The sequence below is a fragment of the Hesperophylax consimilis genome, chromosome 13 (genome assembly GCF_061612785.1).
Source record: "Hesperophylax consimilis isolate HC1 chromosome 13, BYU_Hcon_1.0, whole genome shotgun sequence".
Taxonomy (NCBI): domain Eukaryota; kingdom Metazoa; phylum Arthropoda; class Insecta; order Trichoptera; family Limnephilidae; genus Hesperophylax; species Hesperophylax consimilis.
The window spans coordinates 2,611,625-2,635,075 of record NC_142848.1 but is presented as its reverse complement, the minus strand read 5'-3'; the positions used below and the strand labels follow the sequence as shown (position 1 = coordinate 2,635,075).

Genomic DNA, 23,451 nt, shown 5'->3' with positions numbered 1-23,451 from the left:
TATCGTAATACCGATTTAACACATGTATTATAATAATGTATTGGATAACATTAAGTTTCGATTCAGAAAATAATAAACTTTGAAACAGTTAAACAACGTAAAACAATAGCCATATTTGTGTTATCCAGTTTTGTTAACAAATCGAGGAAATTGAACAGCATAAATTAAAAAAAAATCTCCCAAGAATAACCCACAACAACGCCGCGCCGGGTATAAATTACGTCAGCTAGTATAGTAACAAATTGCATTCGAAAAATATCGGTGGGCAAATCTTTGAGTCAATGCGTTGCACCAATTCTTCCATTTTCAAGAGTCAACAATTGTCGTAAATTTTGAAAAAAAAATTGTGGTTAAAAGCAAACTTTGAATCAAATGATTGATCTTTACTTTTTAAACTATTCCAGAAAAAAAATCACTAACTGTTGTACAAAATTGTCTTTTTTTAAAGGCCAAATCTTTTTATGCCATGGTACCTCTTTTATAACAAAATGCAAATCTCATTCAAAAATCGCAGTAACTTAAAAACATTCTGAAAGTCAAATTGAAATACAGCCTCTTGTAGAAATCTGTACACACACAACTGCACCAAAAACAGTACATAATCCTTTTATAGGTCTACCCATTTAAATACATAGTGTTAAGGGATGTACTTGACTTATTTTAACCAGTGATTCCTGAGATAATTTGAACAACAAAAATGAAATACAAAAAAAATTTCTTCTACGTAAAACACAAAAAAATCAGTAGGTATTGGACAGTCACGACCGTTAGGGGTTAGTAGGTTACTTAGGTGAGTGACCAGTAACGAAATGTGGAAGTTTTTTTGTTTGGTTTTGATAATAAAAAAAAAAACATAAAAGTCATCGGATAGTAAGTAATTTTACTGTACATTTTTTACTCCACATAATGTCAGGAATCACTGGTTAAATTACGTACGTTAAATCAATTACGTCCTTTAACACCCTGTATACATTCTCTCAGCAACTCCACATAATTTAATTTCTGTTGATATTTAAATGAAATCCTCAGCACAGGAGATCCCAAAGACGATATGAGTATCTCAATTTGTTACAAAAAATATTTATTTATTTATTTATTATTATTAAAAATATTCGAAACGTTAGTGATTTATTTTTGGGGTATTATGCCGTGTTGCGCTACCTCCTTATTTAGCCAACGTTTCGGACAGCATTACATCGTCATCATGGGCAGATGTGATTAGCTAAAGAAGCAGGTAGCGTAACAAGACATAATACCCCAAAAATAAATCACTTTAATACTTTTGTCAGAGAAAATCTCGAATTATATCATTCAAAACGTGTTTTTCTCAAAATTTTGCTTTGACTTTTAACCATCTTACTGTTTAGTGAGGTTATATTATTTTATTTATTAATTTACCATATAAATTCATTTAAATAGATATTTTTAAATTTTTAATTTTAATTTAAATTTATACAAAAAAGGTTTTCATACTGTGTAAACATATTAATATGATAATTAACTACAATTTGCAATCAGATATAAGGTAGGCAGAGAGGACGGACCGCCAAACAACTCGGTCTTGGCACACACTTCTTGCCTCATTCACATTCATACATCGCCTCATACATACTCTTCTATTATTCTGACATTGCCCGACTCAAGTATCTGATTCACTTGATGGTGCCATGTCTTCCTTCAAATATAAAGATAACAACTCGGTCTTGGCACACACTCCTTGCCTCATTCACATTCATATATCGCCTCATACATACTCTTCTATTATTCTGACCTGGCCCGACTCAAGTATCTGATTCACTTGATGGTGCCATGTCTTCCTTCAAATATAAAGATAACAACTCGGTCTTGGCACACACTCCTTGCCTCATTCACATTCATATATCGCCTCATACATACTCTTCTATTATTCTGACCTGGCCCGACTCAAGTATCTGATTCACTTGATGGTGCCATGTCTTCCTTCAAATATAAAGATAACAACTCGGTCTTGGCACACACTCCTTGCCTCATTCACATTGATACATCGCCTCATACATACTCTTCTATTATTCTGACATTGCCCGACTCAAGTATCTGATTCACTTGATGGTGCCATGTCTTCCTTCAAATATAAAGATAACAACTCGGTCTTGGCACACACTCCTTGCCTCATTCACATTTATACATCGCCTCATACATACTCTATTATTCTGACATTGCCCGACTCAAGTATCTGATTCACTTGATGGTGCCATGTCTTCCTTCAAATATAAAGATAACAACTCGGTCTTGGCACACACTCCTTGCCTCATTCACATTGATACATCGCCTCATACATACTCTTCTATTATTCTGACATTGCCCGACTCAAGTATCTGATTCACTTGATGGTGCCATGTCTTCCTTCAAATATAAAGATAACAACTCGGTCTTGGCACACACTCCTTGCCTCATTCACATTTATACATCGCCTCATACATACTCTATTATTCTGACATTGCCCGACTCAAGTATCTGATTCACTTGATGGTGCCATGTCTTCCTCGGGCATCCCCGACTTCTGCTACCATTCGCATTTGCGTAATATATTCTCCTCATACTATAAACGAAGAAAACTTGCAGATATGAAATACTGTTAATTTATAAAATAATCTGTTCAAATTATTCGTTTCCTGTTAGAAATAGAACTGCTGGCCCATAGCGAATGAATTGAAAAAGTTCCTAACAAAGTATTAGTCAAAAGCGAACGTTTTACGAGGACGGGGGAACACGTGTTCATACAAATACTGTTATTGATATTAACGTACTGACATTTTGACATTTCGTCATGATATGTATTAGGAAAAGAACATAATATTTTATCAAGAAGTTGTGACATGCTGTCACTTTTTAACAGGTTAATTTTTCTCTTAACAACAAAATTTAAATTGATAACAATATTAAAAAATGTGAAAAGTTCTTTAGGTGATATTAAAAACATTTTTTTACTTCTGCACATTGGTTACCAAAGCTGTGTGTGCGTGGTGTAAGTTTATAAATTCAAATTGTAAATCTTAGAGCCACATAACTTTTTTTTAATGGGGTCACATTTCACTAAAGAGCATCTTCCTTCAGAAATATAGATGTGTCCTTCAGTTCTCGTATTTTGAAACAGATAATTATTTAGACGCATTTACCTTCGTATTTGGATGTTATTTTTCAGCTCCTTGTCCAATTAATTGTTAAATATACGTTGGATAAGGTTTTTATAAAGCAGCTGAACCTTTTTTTGACTTTTTGTAAAATAAGATGACGTTCTGCAATAACGATTATTTCGGTAGAATGTTGGGTTAGGTAAGGTGACGTTGTTAGGGATATAAGTTTTTTGAAGAAAAAAAATGATGTGATGTTATTTTTACTAGAATGTTTGTCATTGAAAAAATATGTCATATTAGTTAGGTAAGATGATTTAAAAATATTTATGTTTTTAGACATATTTCCTTTTGTCAAATGAGTGTTTAGTTGATTCCCTTTTGCCTTTTAAGCCCCCGCATAGCCAATTTCTACCGATTTATAACGAGTTTCTCGTTAAATCTTAAGTTTTTAAGTTCCAAAAAAACAAAATATTTTTGAAGATAATATGAAATTACCTCGATAGATAAAAATCCCAAAGTAAACTTATTAAAACACTTTTTGTTCTGTTATTTAATATGTTATAGTCATGAAAAAATCACAGTGTATCTTTAAATGCAATTAAAGCATTTGTCGAGAGATTTTCGCTCATTTTCAAACGAGTCGTGTTTTATTAAATATTTTCATCATTTTCGCTTAATTCTTTTCGTTTTTTTAATATTAGCGCGCTCTCTCTAACATTCGTATTTACATATCTCCCTTTCAAACCATATTTGAATGCTTACTACGGGGCCTTAAAGGAAGATAGCTTCCTTGTGCATCCTAAGGAGTTGCTAAATTATTCAAGACGAAATAAAAATTCACGAGAGATGCAGGTAAAATGCTGTGCTGTGCATATAAAATCAACCTGATCATCAATATGCATTGCAGTGTCATATATCATGCGCATTACTTTGGTAGTCTTGAATGTTGGCTCACTTTTAAAGGATTTTCATTACTCGTACATTTATTTTGAATATGATTATTTTTATATGGTTTTCATGTCCTTTTCAAGTCACCAAGAGTGTGTAATTTTTCAAATTCGGATATAATATGTGCATTGATTATTTTAAAACTGCACTTTATCATTCTCCAATGATTATTGTGGCCAACTGCATAAATAATTAGCCAATCAAATTTGCAGAGCAATCACATTTTTATTTTTGGATTAAATTAACGAGTAAAAATCTCAAATTGTAATATTTAATGATTGAAGACAATATTTACTAATCTCAAACGAAAAATATAAAACAGAAAAATCAGACCATGATTTGGTTGCATCTAGGAATTGAACCCCGGACCTCAGCGTTGCCGGGGCTTTGCTCTACCACTGAGCTAATTCAACCCTATCCCCTTTTGCCATATTAAACTTCACCATACGTCGACTACGAACTACCCACAATATATTCAATGATCAAATACATTTAAATCAGAAAGTCAGAAATCTTTTGATTTATTTTTATGGCTAGTTTATCTTAGGGTAATATGAATAATTGAAAATTCTACTTCAATTGATCCATTAAATTATTATGTGTATCCCTTGTTTGTTAAAAAAACCCATGTGGGCGTACAATATAAATGAATAAGTAATTTAATTAAATAAAACAAATTTTCACCAAAATAAAACCAAAATAAAAAAAATGGCACTATTAATTCTCAGAGGCCCACGGTTTTGGGAAACATTTGAAGATTTGTAAAAATTAAACAAGGTGTTATAAGTATCGTTTTTCTGTGTAAATTTATATTTCATACAAAAATATTTTTGCCACTCTCAGCTGTTTAAGATTTCGAAGAAGTCTTTTTTGTCAAAATTTTTCATCTTAATAAGTTGAAAAATATGTTATTGATAACCAATCGTGTTGTACACTTGAAACAGCTAATTTTGCAAAAAGTAGGTTGTTGTTAGTAGCTAGTTGCTAGTTATTGCTAGTTGATAGTTGTTGCTAGTTGCTAGATGTTAGTTGTTGCTAGTTACTAATTGTTGCTAGTTGCTGGTTGATGCCAGTGGAGATTTTGTATTTTTTTTAAACTTTAATCTACTTAATTATTTTTTACTTTAATTTTGTTTTTGTTTGAGTAAAGATTGAACCAAGTCTAAGACAACAAGTCTAATGAGTTTCAGCGCAATCGGATGTCCAGAAGTGGGTTGACTTTCGCTTTCAAGATTTACATTCATTCATTACCGAAAACAAAGGTGAAAATCAAAGAGATGTATTTTAAAAAAGTATTTCAACATTATTTCGTTTGTTAGTTCCGACTTTAGCCGCATGCAAAGTTATGTGAATCTAGTTGCACCTACGTGTAATATTGAGGTTTTTTTGGTAAATGATTCAGGTTAATAAAATAAATATTATAGTATTTGACAGTAATCAGGAGATTTGGGAAATAACAAAACTTATAATCATGACCTAACCTAAGACTTGTAAAATTATTCCGGAACGTGACGCGTAGATAACACCATTACATAAACTTGTTAACGTTTTCAAAACTTCTTAACTCATGAAGAAAGTAAAGTTGTTGATATTCCGGTTATGCTTAAAGATAAGGAATTGTCACTTACCTTAAAGTAATGACTTTTATTTTTTATGTGAATATTGCACAAGAGTCCCTACTGCTCCAAACCGTCTGGAGCCAGTGAGACTATGGCATCCCCGATTGGGTTTTCAGATCTGGTCAAAACACGGCTAGAGCCATTTCAAGCAACGTTTCAATTCTGAATGGTGGTCTTACGCCAGGGCGATACTGAGAGTACTTTCCACTCTTGAAGATGCCGCAAGTATAATATATATTATGAATGAACTGTCAAATAACACAAATTCATCAAATCAATTTTACTTTCTCACGCCGGAATTTGAACCCGCGACCTTCGGATTGCTAGTCGAGAGCTTTACCCCTTGACCACGGAGTTTCGTTAATTCGGATAGCAGTTCTCTCGGATGACAGCGAAAAGTCTTTTTTACAGTTAACGAAAAAGTCGTTAAAATCAAGGTATTTAAGTCGAACCGAAATCTGTGAATCTATCACGGAATCATCTTACGTTCTACTTTATAGATCAAATATTATACTTTCTATTTACTAAATAAAATAAATTATTAGAAATCCTTCTCCGAAATTGAATAGTTGGTAATGCCACAAACTATGTTTTAGTTTTTAAGCTTACCGTTTCCTCTAGCGTTTCCTTTTAACGATAATCTTCCTTACTTGGAACATAAAGAACATCCCTTTAACTTATCATTCGCACTGATTTGAAGTAAAGACCTGCTTTCAAAAATACTCCAACGCCAGATACTCTCATTTGTTGTGATCTGTCGGAGCTTACTCTTCTCCCCTCTCCTCCTCCCTCAAATCCAACCCCCTGACGCCACCCCAGTGAGGGGAGGGGAAAGAGAAGGTGAAGGGAGGGATTTGCGCCATTTTCCCCTTGAAAAAAGAAGAGGTGAAATCCGGAGAACGAATTGGAACCTTCAGAGAGATATAAAGTATGGAGAAATTTTCTTTTATTTGTCTGAAATTCAGGGGAAATATTTAATCCAATGGGTGAACGCGTGTCGATTATTCTCCATTGTCAACTAATTCCTTACACTTGTACGTCTACGTTTTGTCGACGCTAATATAATGGGTTTTTTATCCGAGAGCGTAATAATATGTCATTACCGCACGTCAGACGTCGTTCTCGCACAATTCTGATATCAGTAAAGCGTGGGTTTGCCTTTTTTATCATCTCGCGCACATCATCAGAGTCGTGACTTAATAAACAATAATTTCCTCAGTTTATTTGTCTCTCGGTCCAGAGGTGAGGACATTTAACTCCGCAGGCCTCGGGTGTATTCTGTCAGAAGGTCAAGTATTTCAACTTTGAAAAAATATATGAAACACATTTTTTTATTATTAGACAAATCTGTTATGAACTCTAATGCTACCTCACTTTTTTGTCGTTTAATATAAAAATAATTAATAAAAAAAGTGTCACGAGATTTTTTCAAATTGCGGTCGGAACTTGGTTTTAAAAAGGTGCAATTTTCGATTCTTCTGTGGATAATCTAGATTTGAATGTAAAGCGTGGAGTTTTCTCTTTCTAACGCGTTTAGATCATATCTCTCACCATATCAGTAAGGGAGATATAATGATAATAGCTTTATATACATATAGTGATTTATTTTTAGGGTATTATGCCGTGTTGTGCTACCTCCTTAAGTTAAGAGGTAGCGCAACGCGGCACAATATTCTAAAAATAAATCACTATTTTACTTTTGGCCGTGAAAATCTCAAATCATATCTGAACGTAATTTGTTTAGTAACCACCCTAAGATACTAAACACTTTGTCATTTCCTAACCTTTCTCATTCCCTTCTCCACCCAACTTTATTCAGCCTCACATAATTCCCAATAAAAGTTGCCATTGTCTCACTCACTGGCTTTGGACAGGTAAGACTATCTAGGTATCACACTTTTTTTAAAAATCGCAATCGGTAAATAATTGACTGAAGTACTATTTTAACTCGACCGTTTGGCATTTCTTCAGTCTGTAAATTTGTTATTTGCGTTCCGGTTCAAGATGTTATCCGTTTAATGTTTCAGTAAATATTCTCTTTTTGAATTGTGAAATAAATGTTAAATAAGAAGGTAGGTATTTAAGTACCTACTTACAAATCTTATGATATCTGAGGAAATTTTAGTTGATGAAATTAAAATTTTGCCTTTAATCTCCGCATTCATTCTTTAAAAACCTAACCTAAACTAAAGCAATACAATCAAAATATCTGTAAAATACAATATCAGTAATTTATTATCACAATATTTCTTCAAGTGGCTTGAACTATGCTAAGTGAGCAGTACCAATTACACTATAATATTAATAATACCTCCAACTTCTGACTTTTCTCATACATTTTGATGGCAACATTATGCACTTGTGCCTCCTAGCGGCATGAGTTGTGTGCCCTGGTTTTATTTCATACATTTTAATGAATTTTATGTGAAATACATAATTTATTTTATCTTAGTAAATTATGGAAATCGAAATAACAATAAATAAAAATTAGGTAATCTATATAAGACCGTTTGCTTTTATTGCTTATATATAAAACATATGAAAACGGCTATTAACTCAATAACTTGATGGTTTAGAGAAGCAATAAAATTGTTACATAATTGTGAGAAATTTCACAGCAAAAAAATCAATTTATTTAATAAATAAAAATATTTTATTAATGATATTATACAAAAATGTATAATATATTCAATAATTCAAAACACATTTTGCAAATGTCAAGACTGGCGATGATTTATAACTTCAATGTGTACAGAATACAGAACGCTATATGGGACTTCAACGTGTACAGAATGCAGAATACCATAATATATGGAACTTCAACATTGTCAGAATGCCATATGGAACTAACACAGTTTTTCTGAATTAACCTTAAAAAAATATTTTTATATTTTTTGTGGTATAATATACTTTTTATGTTATCGAGAACATTTTATTTGCTAGGATTTAACGAACTCACACTATATTTCACAAATTAACTTTTCGACGTTTTTTGGCATTCTGAAAAAGGAATGTTTTTGTTGTTTGTAATTATTATATCCGTAAACTTCACACACAGAACCTACTTTGTGTGACATTTATATATATTGTATTTATTAATACTGATAAAATACTATTAAGCAAGTGCAAAACACCGCCACCAAGTACTAAATAAATTCAATTTGCCGCCATTGTAAAGAATGTCAAAGTCAATATGCAACACTACGGTCAGAGTTGTTCATATTGCCACTACTTCACTAGAGTTGAACATATTATACGTGCCCGAAAACTTCAGCCGTAGTCGCCGTCATGACTTATTCAAGATACCACACGGCAGAAAAGATGTTCTAGCACAATATAGAATGACACGAGGAATGGTGCTGTTGATTGAAACAGTGGATGTAATTAATTCCTCTTTAAATAGCAATAAGATTTTTTTGTAAACTAATCTTCTCAGATGTTAAGAGTGTCAGAAGGAGAATATGTTAATAGTGTCAGAAGGAGAATATGTTAATAGTGTCAGAAGGAGAAGATGTTAAGAGTGTCAGAAAGGAGAAGATGTTAAGAGTGTCAGAAGGAGAAGATATTAAGAGTGTCAGAAGGAGAAGATATTAAGTGTGTCAGAAGGAGAAGACATTAAGAGTGTCAGAAGGAAAAGATGTTAAGAGTGTCAGAAAGAGAAGATATTAAGAGTGTCAGAAGGAAAAGATGTTAAGAGTGTCAGAAGGAGAAGACATTAAGAGTGTCAGAAGGAGAATATGTTAAGAGTTTCGGAAGGAGAAGATGTTAAGAGTGTCAGAAGGAGAATATTGTACTATAAATGGATTAATAATCTACCGAAGAATACAAGAATACATCTTTTTGAGATAGGGACTTCCTCACCTTCTTTCACCCCATCCAATAACATTTTTACACAAATACCGCAAAGGGTTTTCTTTGTGCATCAGTTGAAAGAAGTCTTGTGAAATAAGCAAACACAAAAAACGTTTTTACATTTTTACGTTATTACCGTAATTTCATTTACGTGTCATATGTAGAAGCAATCTTACTATAAAGTCAACACGTACATTAAACTTAAGGCTGGCCGCATACATACGTTTTCCGTATTTCATTTCGGAATTCGTTTTCCGTATTCGTAATTCCGTGAGACTAGCGCAAACGTTCGTTTTTCTTCATTCGGAATGTATAAACGTCAGTACCAGTGTTGCCAACAAGGGCGATATATCGCCATTTAGGCTACTCAGAGCGAGAATCGGCGCCGAAAAAATCTAAAAGGTGACTGGTCGCCAATTAAGCTACTTCAAAAACATCAATTTTAAACATGTCCCGAAATTCTCTAGCCACCCCCCTCCCCATAAAATAGCTGCGTTCCACATGACGTCATTAGGTTTTTTCCATTCGGTTTCTCCGAACGCGCCGGCTCGCATTCGGAACGTGCGTAAGGAATTTGTTCCGTTCGGAACTAAAACGAACGTGTGCGGCAGTTAATGTATTTTCTACTGATTCCGTGCATTAGGATGTCCGAATACGGAAAACGAATTCGGAAATCGAATACGAAAAACGTATGTATGCGGCCAGCCTTAAACGAACGTGTGCGGCAGTTAATGTATTTTCTACTGATTCCGTGCATTCGGATGTCCGAATACGGAAAACCAATTCGGAAATCGAATACGGAAAACGTATGTATGCGGCCAGCCTTAAGTTCCTATTAATTATACAACTCTATTCTAAAACAATACTCCTTTATATTCATAAATTCAAAACGTAAGAATTACCAATTAACACGCACATTAGAAACATTGGATCTTAGGGTCAAAAACGTATCCAACAAGTAACTATAAATACAACATTTGGACAAACAATAATACTAAACTCTATAACAAAATCCCAATCTCCTTCAAAAATCAAAACAAAATTAAAACATTTAAGATTTAAATAAAAAAGCTGATGACAAAACAAAAATAATTAAAAATATATTTATACTTTTTTCAGTAAATTATAATATTATTAATTATCTTTCTCACATCAATACAGTAACAAATAAAGGACTGAAAATGCTTGGCTTCATTCTCCGTAAGGGCAGAGACTTATCAATATTAAAAATATTTTATTCTACCTTAATTCAAAGTCAAGTCGAATATAATTCTTCTATCTGGTCTCCTCACTTTAAAATCCAACCGATTTCTTAGAAAAAATACATACCAATAGAAACTATAAATTACAACCACTCGATGGAAAAATAAAAATATTAAAACTCGTTTCCTACTAGACATTATTTTTATAGACAGCCCTGATTTATTGAGCCTTCAATATACCAACTAGAACTACTCGACCGAAAATTATTATGTATTACAACATATGCATTTTATTGAGTCTGGAAAATTCCAGATTCCACCTAATGTGGGTGCGCGTCAATCTTGCCAGTACGGCAAGATTCTACGCATGTCTATACCGCTCACCGAACCATAGCGAATCAGACACTTCCAAACTCTTCAAACATTTGAGCGATACTATTGATGATCTCTTGCCCCGCTACCCTTCGGCCGAGTTTGTTGTTCTGGGGGACTTCAATGTTCATAACGAACCATGGTTGAAGTTCTCAGACCCAACGGACTCGGCTGGCCGACAGGCGGAATCCTTTGCCATTTGCTACGGATTAGAGCAATTGGTTCAGGAGCCTACAAGGGTTCCTGATGTCCAGACTCACCGCTCCAATCTGTTAGACCTATTCTTAACTACTGTGCCACACGGTTATAAGATTGACGTCACAGCGCCTCTGGGATCATCTGACCACTGCCTAGTGACGACATCAATCCTCGTTAGCCTCAGTCCAACCAATGAGAGGCTGAGGAGAAAAGTGTGGCACTATAAGTCAGCAGATTGGTTCGGTATGCGGGCCCATTTCAACGCTTTTCCGTGGTCAGCTGTTTGTTTTCGGACTTCGGACCCTTCAAGATGTGCCCAGGAGATTGGTGAAGTCATCAAATCGGCGATGGATGGTTTCATACAATCGACTACTAAAGAAACTGGTGTGGGCTCAAAGCCGTGGTTCAGTCGACAATGCTCCGAAGCAGTTCGACGAAAAAACGCGGCTTACCGAGCCTACAACACATCTCGAACGCCCGAAAGCAGATCAGCATACAACAAATCGGCAAAGGAATGCAAGAGAATCATTAATAGGTTAAATTTCGAACACGACCTGCAGATCAGCAAAAAGCTGGCTGCCTGCCCGCATGGCATCAGAGCATTCTGGTCGCTTGCGGGCTCAATAGGTCGGAATTTTCGCAAACCCAGTTTGCCACCTCTTACCAGACCTGACGGCTCACTAGCAAACACCGCCACCGAAAAGGCTAACTTATTAGGGAAAATGTTTGCGGAAAACTCGACCCTCGACGACGGGGGTGCTGTTCCGCCGTCGGTCCCTCACTGCGGCTTCTATATGAAAAAGCTGAGGATCCGGCATCGGGATGTACTCCACGTCATACGGGGGCTCGATGTTAACAAAGCTAGTGGACCTGATGGAATACCTGCCCTGGTATTGCAGAGGTGTGCTGCGGAAATAGTTCCAGTTTTGACAAAGCTCTTCAAAATGTCCCTGAAGTGTGGCACTGTGCCCTCTGGTTGGAAAAAAGCGGTAATTCACCCTATTCCCAAGAAAGGTGACCGCTCCAACCCGGCCAACTACCGCTCCATAGCGATCACATCAGTTCTGTCCAAAGTGATGGAACGTGTGATCAACGACAAACTACTCACATACCTCGAGAAGAACAAAATTATCAACGACCGTCAATACGGATTCCGGCGGAACCGCTCGTGCGGTGATCTTCTCGCATATGTGACGCATGTTTGGGGGCGGTGCCTGGAACGTCACGGTGAGACCCAAACGGTCGCACTAGACATATCCAAGGCCTTTGACCGGGTCTGGCACCGAGGACTTGTCAACAAATTGCATTCTTACGGACTTCCCGCATCCCTGTGTACGTGGATTGCTGACTTTTTAAGGGATAGGTCGATTCAGGCGGTTGCTGACGGTTTCACCTCTTCCTCGCACTCCATAAATGCTGGCGTCCCACAGGGATCGGTTCTGTCTCCGACTTTGTTTTTGTTGCACATCAATGACCTTTCGACATGTGCACCGATTCATTGTTACGCGGATGACAGTACAGTTCATGATAGCTTTTTGTTTGACAAGCCCCCAAAGGGCACACAAACTCCAACGGCTCGGAGGGCTTTGAAGCAGAGAATGGACGGTTATCTCGAGAGTTTTTACTCCTGGGGTAAAAATAATCTCGTCGAATTTAATGTTTCAAAGACCCAATCCTGTCTGATTACGTCTAAAAGGGATCCAAATGATAATCTTGTCTCCTTCAACGGAAGCAATCTTCCGAACAGGCCTTCCATTGATATGCTTGGTATAACTGTAAGTGACCAGCTCAGGTACGGGGGCTCCATCGAAGCCAGAGTAAAGTTGGCCTCTCAGAAGCTGGGCGTACTGTATAGGGCCCGCAGATACTTTAATAATACACAACTGCTGACCCTGTACAAATCGCAAGTGCGCCCTACTGTCGAATTTGGCAGCCATCTCTGGTCCGGAGCCCCTAAATTCCTGAAAAAAACCCTTGACTCTGTGCAAAAACGGGCGGTCCGTTTGATAGATTCCCCAATCTTAACAGACGGACTGCAATCTTTAGAGCACAGGCGTCAGGTAGGTATGCTGTCCTTGTTCTATCGGTATTACAATGGAAGATGCTCTGAGGAACTAGCGTCATTGATCCCTTTGGCACCGGTGCGTAGTCGGGATACACGCCAAACGCGCGCCCAACATTTGTACACAGTTGACACTTGTCACATGAGAACGGGTCGCTTCTACGATTCGTTTTTAAGTTCAACAGCTCGGCTGTGGAACGAACTGCCGGCCTCTGTGTTTCCTCCCTCCTACAACATGGGACTCTTCAAGACCCATGTTCACTCCTTCCTCTCCACAAAAAGACCCTCCACACAGCATCCCCAAAGATGACATATTCCCTGAGGGAAATTATTTTCTTCAGGGCCTCCTGTGTGGAGTAAATATTAAAAAAAAAAAAATAAAAAAAATTAGATACTTGTGCCTAGATTACATGCTGTTGACAAAACTTTCGTAGAAATAGTAGATGTGTTTAACTGCACGGAATATAGTTACAAGAAGGCTATAGTGACATACCTCATTATATTAATAACTAAACATAGTATTATACTATTCTTTTGCATTGAAATTTTTATATAACTAATTTAACTTTTTGATTACTGTTCCACAAACTATTATTTATATCAGATGTTTGTAAAAGCCGGTACCAGCGTAGAGTATATAATAAAATTATTATTTCAATGAAATCCTCAGCACGGGAGGTACTAGTGAGGATATCGTTATATATATACTCAAAATAAAAAGAGGAATGTCGTTTCCCGAAGGGGAGTGCAGAATAATTGACCGAGTGTTAGAAATCACATTCTCGCTAAACAGTAGGTACACATTGTAATTCACCTCAATTCATCCATATTCGAGTGTTCAAACAGCCTCTAAAATGGTGAGCTAGTGAAAAATCAAATTCCAGTAGAACTAAACAGTTGCGTGTGCGCCCCCAGTGAATTAAACAGGCGGTGACTTTAACAACCCTCCACCCTCTAGTCTAACCTTCCTTCTAATTACTAATCCCAGATGAGAAAACCACCCCTTTCCTTACCTTCCCTAAAACCCCCTCCGCCTCGGGATAAATTCTAAATATAGTTTAAATGATTACAGGCGTATAGTAAAACTTTTACGGTAACATTATGAGCGTCTGTGTGTTGTGGCCGTGTAAACACAGCTTAACGACTCGGTGAACACCGTTTCTTTAATTTTTCAACGCGCGAAAGTTCATTAAGCTATGTTTACACTATGCGGGTAGTTAAACATTAACTATTTTATAGATTTCGTTTAGGCGTGCGTTTGCCGTTTGTGATTTATACATTTGTTTTGTTTTTGTGCAAATTATAAATGTGTATATAATAACTGTTTCATAAAATCCGATAGTAGTATGCAACCATCATAAAAATAAATCTAAGTACCTACTCAATCTTTGTTCCTACACAAAGTAATTGGGCTCCAATAATATTGTAGTAATTTGTAAACACAAACAAAGAATAATTTATTTTCTGTTGTCAAGTTTTTTGTACAACTCCAGTTTATTTATAAACAAGTTCTGCTGTGTAATTATCACTACTATGTTTCGCTTTTGGAAGGCATTATCAAACTATGGTTAAGTCTCTGACGGGCGATATATTTAATAATAATGATATTTGGATAACTAGTATAGCGCCATTTTTATAAAAAAATAAATAAAGAGCGCTATATTTTTTAAATTATTTCCACATGGGTAGGTACTTAATATAAAAAACATATTGATTTTATTTTTTTTACCAATGCCATTGTTATTTCCGAGTAAAATATCGGATAGTATTATTGTGATTAATTACGCTTCGTATTTTGTCTACTCATTGTATTGTTTAATTTTGGGCAAAGATTGTTAAAGTAGGGTGAATTGTTTCCAAATTAATAATTTGGACGAATCGGGGGTTTCGTTTTCCCCTGTATTATTATTATAGATACTGACAAAATAAATAGCGCTATTCATAAACTCCGGTGTGACGAATGCAACGCAGTATATGTTAGACAAACTGGCCGGTCATTTAATACTAGATTCAAAGAACACGCGTAATCGTCAGAATGCAACGCCGTATATGTTAGACAAACTGGTCGGTATTTTTTTTCAATTGTGTTTAAATGTATGTGAGTATTAAAAGAAAATGGATGTTTATAAACATCCCATTTTTTTTTAAATTTATAAATTTATTTTTAATTTGTATGGATTTTACGATCACTATTAACGAACTTCTATTTTACTACCAATACGTAAGTACATTAGACGCCCGGAATAGATTTATAAATCAATAAATTCAATTTTTATTTGTATCCCAATAATTATTTAGTAAAAGATACATTATTGAACAACAAATAATAATAGAATACAAATATTACGTACCAAATAAATTTTTGTTCATTTTAGGGTTGCCTACTTTTGAAACGTAAATCGTAAAACATAGTCTTTACGACATAGAATCACATAGTAGGATTTGGCTTCCTTTGCAAACATTATTAGCAGGCTCAGAATGTAGCATATCCATATATCATCCATTCGTCTTCAATTCTCGTAGTCTAGGATGCCGATACAACAAACCCTACGCTTACTAAGACTACAACAAGGCTTACTAAATGTCTGTTCTCACTACAAAGTAGTTTCATCTATATACTCGATAACATATGGTTTATTGTATCGAGATCCTAGAGTCTAGACCAGTGGTCGGCAAAGTGCGGCTCCGGAGCCGCATGCGGCTCTTTGGCTCCTTGAGTGCGGCTCTGGCACAAATGCTAAGGTCGCTCTGCTGTTTTTAAACTCCTGAAATAATTCCTCTATTGACAAACACCATTTCAAAACAACAATTTTAAATATGAGGGAAGCATTTCTCAGCAGGTTTCAGAAGTTTAAAAACCGCAGAGCTACCTTAGCATTCGTCAAAAATCCTCTTATTGACATTGGTAACTTTGAAGTACAATTGCAAGATTTAAAAAAAACAAGGAAATATGGAGCTCTAAATTTCAACGTCTTTGTATTGATTTGGAAATATTGGAGAAGAACAAATGTGATCTTAGTTCACAACACAAGTGGTCTGTTTTGAAAGACCTGGAGAAGGAAGACATGATCATTTTCAACGTCTGGAATAGTATTCCTGACTCTTACGATCAGCTGAAAAAACTCGGGTTTGTTATTTTTTCCCTTTTTGATTCTATTCATGCGAACAATCTTTTTCAAGCATGAACTTTATCAAGAGTAAACTGAGAAGTCGTCTTATTGATGAGAACCTGGAATCATGCTTAAAATTAAAAACAACAACATAAAAACCTGACTGACTGATATTTTCCAAGAATATGCAAGGACAATGTTCGCATTAAGTGTTTGTCAGTCATTGACATGATTTAAATTTATGGATAGGTACCTTACTTTCATATTATTGTCTATCAACGGATACATTTTTATTAAGGGTGAAATCACGTTTTATTAAGTGTACCCGTAATTTAATGAAGATCTAAAATTATAACAAAGGTTTACTAAATTAAAAAAACAGATTTGGCTCTCAGAATTTTTTTGAATCGTTGTAATGTACATATTTGGCTCTTTGGCCAATAAGTTTGCCGACCACTGGTCTAGACTATCGGGACTTCCTATCCTGCTCCTGAGTTCTTCCAACTAATTGCTCGTTTCTACCGGGAACTTGTTTGTTCGTGTTTTTCGGTGTCCATTTTCAGAATGAGTTTTGTAATAATAATCTTTATTCCAAGATGTGGGGAGGTTAATGCAATCCCACACGTCCCATATAGTTATACGTATTGAAAATAATAATAGTAATATTTTTTAAGAAATAGTAAAAGTAAATCTAAAAATAGACAGTTAATGTGAATGCAATCAATTTTAAGAGATACTAGTAAATCTAAAAATACGCAATTATGTCAGGCGTAGCCTCGGAGCTCGGGCCCAGCGCTCACTCAGGAGTGCCTCTTGGTCTGGCTGCGGTCACCACCGTGTTTTTGGAGGCCATTAGCCGCATACTTACTCCAGTGACCCGGTGTCTCATCAGGCCAGCGAATTCATTCAATTATAGTAAACATTGTCGAAGCGCAGCAGTATCTTCTGTATCCAAATATAACTCTACTGGAGTTGTTGTATTGGATTCAGAGTCGTTCCATCGAATAAGTTCGGTAGTGACACCAAGTCTCACAAGTATATAGGCTAGTACAAAATGCATTGAACAATGTTTTTTCCGGCAATCATATTGCACACTATGCTGATACTTCTCCCTTGTCGTTCAGTATCGCCATCGTCCGATAGATCTTCATTGATGATATGCCCCAAGTATTTTATGTTCGCAGGAGTATTTATTAAGGTATAGGGGAGCATCTTATCGGTATTTTTCCCTCGGTGGAACGTCTTCGGGTTGTTCATGCTGCTTTCTGTAAAATTCATAGATAATAATAATAATACCCATCCCTTGATCGACGGAACTAAGAGAATCATTATACAATACATATGTATATCATATTATAGTATATTAAGATGGTTAGCATCGTAGCATTGATGTTGTAGATTTACAAATCTTATTTTATTTTCCTCGTCTTCATTGACGTTTTTCTATAAAATTGTTCATCATCATCACGGTGCTATATCACAAGATGGGATTTGACCTTCTCCCCAGAAAAAAGAATCTCCAAGGCTGCGGTCCCTCGTCCTGAGTTCTTCCTCCCCCTAGTCTACCTCTTTGCCAGCCTTTCGCAGTAGGTATTTAAAACCCAAATCTTGTTGTATATTTACAAATATTATTTTTCCTGCATGGTTCACGAGTTGATAATGTACGCAAAATAATATATAGTGGGATATATAATTACTAAAACTAGTTAACTCTGAAATCAGCTTTTTACAATTACACATAAAACCATTTTTATATTTATCCTTTACATTCTTAAATACAAACACATTATTAAAAATAACAATTAACACGTGTATTAGAAACATTAGATCTCAAGGTCAAAAACACATCCAACAAGCAACTACAAATACAAAATTTGGGCAAAAAAGCCTCTCTAACATAAAGGCAATAAACTCTACAACAAAATCCCACTCTCATTAAAAACTCACAACAATATTATAACATTGAAATCTATATATAAATAGATAAAAATAAAAAGCTGGATACAAAACTTAGGAAGATCATAAATAGAAAATATACCGACACCAAATATAGACCGAAACCGAAATCAATCAACTGCACTAAAAAATCACCAAGCAATATATTTACAATTGTTTAAAAAAAATGCATTAATTTTCTCCTATTCCGCTTCACTCTTAATACGCAATATTTCACTTTCAAATAAATGGATTTAGCTTTATTAATTCAAAACACGATTTATTATGTCGGGGGAGACGGAAATATACGCACTTTTAATTTTAATTTCGTTTATTAAGTCACTTATGCGATATGTCAATTAGTATGCGGCGCCGCCGAAAGCGACTATGTTCATATCAAGAGTTGGATTATATTCATAATATCGTAATTCATACCAACAAAATATTTCATAGACACTGCTGCCAACCAAAAAAAATTTAGTATTGCCATATAAAATAAATAATATTATCGTGTATAATTAATCCATATTAATATGTAAGTCAATGTATTATTTATAAAAAATAATCAACATATAATTAAATAAAATAACCCGAATAACAAACAAATAGAATAAAATGTGATTAAACGTATTCCGTTTAGGTAGTTTAGGTTAGTTTAGGTTAGAACATGGAAAATAGGTATTAGAATTAAATCACAAACCAATCTATACAAACCTAGCGTAGCCCACATACTATTTGAAAACTGGGATGTAACTCTAAAGGGGACGCGAGCAGGCGTTATTAAAGGGGCATTTTTTTGTAATAGAAAATCACAGTTAGATTAGGTAAGGTTATATATATTAATTTAATATTTTCAAGATTTTATTTTCTTTAACTGAATTAGTTCGTAGGTAGGTACTGTACCTAACCCGCGCACTGGCTAGGTAAATAACTAGTTGTGGTATTTCCGGCAAATGTCACATTATTTTGTTTCTTTGAAATCTCGTGTGAAATATTGCGTAAGTGACTTAATAAACGAAATTAAAATTAAAAGTGCGATTTTTCCATCTCCCCCGACATAATAAATCATGTTTTGAATTAATAAAGCTAAATCAATTTATTTGAAAGTGAAATATTGTGTATTTACAGTGAAGCGGAATTCGTAACCTTTACCAAAAATGCTACATAATATATTTTTAAATAATTCGTATTAACCATACTACTACATTTTCATAATATATAAATGAAATCCTCAGCAAGGAACATCTCAGTGGGGATAACGCCGAAATCTGGACACACTTCAAATATGGAATAAAAAATATATATTTGTGGTAGATAGGTACTTTGAAATAATAGGTAGGTGTCTACTTTATCGCTTTTTCATACACACATATAGTACCTACCTACCAAGGAAATTGTGTTAGAATACTTCTATTTTTTTACTACTATCAATTCTATTTTTGAATACATTGTAGATTGGTACAGAGGTACTCATCAAAACCGCCTAAATCTCAAGGCCGGCACATTTAATCGAATCAGCCTCTTCACTTCTTTGAGAACCGCCTAATTTATTATTATTTATCTAACGAGTAATTAATATTAACTAAAACGTTTCGTATTATTTTGATGTGTTTTTTTAGTAAAAAGATAATTTTAAAGATATCTTAAAGGCTGACCACGAGGAAAAAAGCCAGACGGCAGGACACCGAAAAGCACGAACAAATAAGTTCCCGGTAGAAGCGAGCAATTAGTTGGAAGAACTCAGGAGCAGGATAGGAAGTCCCGATTGTCTAGACCAGTGGTCGGCAAACTTATTGGCCAAAGAGCCAATAGAAATAGGAATATAATAAAACACTTATTATTTTTTCCTCGTCCATGTATATACTGGATATACATATAAATATATATATATAGATATATATACTTTTTTTTTTTAAATGAAAGACAAACATTCCCGGGTTACGAATAACCTGACGATATTTGAAAATCTCCTACTGCCACCACAGTAAGCTGAAAATGTTGCTTGTGTTGTGATGGAGGACTTAGCCAGCCGAGGAATTGAACACACTACGCCTGGGTAGGACCCAAACGCGATGTCAACTCGGCCACCGACCGAGTCATGTATACCGAGTATACATGACTCATATATATATAATATAATGACATACATGGGGGTACATGTAGGTATGTCACAAACAAATATTCAATGTGAGTGAGGAAATAAAGTTATGGTTTTGTGCGTAACACGAAGTTGTATTAATTATTAATTACCCCGCGATCTCGGTCGTTTTTTGTCGGGTGCGTAAATTCATTTGAAGTCCACTTACCAGATAGCCATTAAAAGACGTTAAATTTTTTAAAAGAATTATAATTCTTAAAAAAATCAGTCTATTTATTTCGATTTCGGCTTATTCAACTATGAACTGAATTTCATGTTTACTCCCATTATTTAGCGTATTAGGTTGGTGTGTATGAATGAAACTGCTATTTCTGATAGATTTAAACTGCTATTGAACACGAAGGGTGATAAAATTTGGTAAAGTAATTAATTATTTTATAATGTGTACATCAGAATACACTCACATTCATATTTTCAAGTTGTCGGAAAGTAGTAAATATTTTCCGAATTATTTCGCATTTTGTTTATGTAAATTAAATTGCTTTTATTACATGTATCCTAGATTACCATAACGCCTTTTTCCGCAGGGGTCACATGGTGAAAACTTACTGTTTTGAAATTCTGTTAATTTATTGAAAATCTGGTAAAATTATTGGTTTTCCTGTTAAAACTATAACTATTATTATTCAATTACTATTAAAGTCCGGTGAAATTCCTTTTCAAGTGCAGTTATAATATCCAATACTGTGGAACAAGTGGCCCGTAATGAAATAATAATGCCAATCAGTGTCAAAATTAAAACTCAGTTTAATGGAATGTTTACATTAGATATAAATGTTTTTCTATTAGACCTTTTGTCGATTTTATTCTAATCTTGCGTAATAGATGTTGTTAATTAAAGTTACATAGTTTATAGGCTAATGTGAACAATAATTTCATTCTTTTTATTCAATTGATTTGGAGGATATTGGCAGATCATCTATTTTAATTTCACTTACTTAAAAACTCTTATGTTTCATGTTACCTATATTTTGTTGACCTATGCATTGTTAAATCTTTTATTTTATGTAATCTGTACATTCGTATATGTTATGTAAACTATTTATTTTTATTGTATTTAAACAAAATTGCATTGTATGTAAAAGCCCCATGGGCGTTTAAATTAAATAAATAAGATAAAATGATTACAGCTTCAACAGAACTTGAATTTTAACATTGAATGGTTAGAATTCTCTGAAATTCTATGAATTTTTGAAATTCTCTGAAGAAACCCATCCTAGGATTATCACCTGTGAATACAGGGTCCAGATAGACACAAGTTATCTAACCATTACTACTACTGGATAAAGTCCACCGTATTCAATGGCATTTGCTCGGATCGATACCCCATCGGCGTGTGGGTTCCTAGCGCCCACAAAGAGATCCCAATCTGAAAATTCACAAATATCCACGGGAACTCCTTATAACAGTTTACGAACGCTACGCAATTTACAAAACTTTACAAATACTGGCGAACTTAATAGGATTCAGATTTCAAACACACGCAACTCGGTGTTTTCTGGAAAGCGTTCATTATGACTTCGTATATTAATTAACTATTGTGTTGGTTTACAATGTTAATTGCACTCGAAGTAATCTCGACGAAAATCAATAAGATTTTTTTAGAAAACGCAGTTCGTAATTTGGCCACGTTTACTACACGTCTTGAAGAGTGGTAGAACTTTTCCAAAAATAGGGAAAATTATACGGAAATAAGGAACCACATATATTCAGGAATCTATTTGCTAAGTCATTGCTAAATCATAAACTACTGCTTATTATCTTGCACGGTGACCGGATAAATCATCTCAATGATAATTAATCACATCTTTAAAAAGTTATATAAAGTCATGGAAAGTGATGAAACAAAAACTTTATTAACTGGGTTAAGTAGATTAGGTTAGGTTAAAAAAAAAATTATCGTTTCTAATGACTTTATATCACTTTTTAAAAGTGTGTTGAATTGTCACTCTGTTGAGTTATCATGGAACCGTCTTCATATACAGTATTCTTAAGCAGCAGTTGGTTATTTTGTGCTGTAATTACACAAAAAAATTAATGAATCTTTTAACCTTGAAATTGCTCATTTTTACCAAAACAGAAAAACAGTCACAATGTTAAAAAATAGGCTTTTGGTTGATTGGCAAAGAAACGAGTTCTTCTGGTGGATAATTTATCCAAATTATTTACCCTTTGGCACCTTTCTATCATTCATTTTAATACGGAAATCCACGATTGAGTCGGTGTACCTACCTCTGAGTGGTTTTTGATGCTCTTCTACTGACTGTCCTTTGAGTATATGTAGTGGAGTACCAGCTACAACTTTGAGTATCAAATCTTTGATTCATAAAAAGCCAGAATTTAAAAGAAATAACATATTAGTAAAAATAACTGAAATTAATAACACCCTAGATAATTCAGCCCTTTTTTGTTGCGATCTACGTTTGATGCAATTTAAATCAATTTCAATTTTATAGGGATTTATTTTTGGCAGATTATGTTACCGTGTTCTCCTACCTACTTCTTTAGCCAACATTTTGGACAGCATTTCGGTGTCCATCATCAGAGCAAATGTGTAATGCACGTAATTACATATCTGCCCTGATGATGGACAATATAATGCTGTTAGAAACGTTGGCTAAAGATGTGATATCCCGAACATAAATCGCAATAATACTTTTGGCGGTAAAAATCTGAAATCATATTCTAAGGCTAGCTTTAGACTTGTAAGTTTTTTCGTAAATTTACGACTTCTAGCCAATGGGCATATTGCATTTTGAAAACCCAATATGCCCATTGGCTAGAAGTCGTAAATTTACGAAAAAACTTACAAGTCTAAAGCTAGCCATATACCATTTTTTTAACAAATATAAACTTATAAAAGACTTTCCGAATGATAAGAA

The 23,451-nt window shown here is 34.7% G+C and overlaps 1 protein-coding gene across 1 annotated transcript in view; it reads left to right on the top strand.

Annotated features, from left to right (window-relative positions):
• Nckx30C (solute carrier family 24 member Nckx30C) overlaps positions 1-23,451 on the top strand; it is a 190,522-nt gene that overhangs the window by 1,542 nt on the left and 165,529 nt on the right. The window lies entirely within an intron of this gene.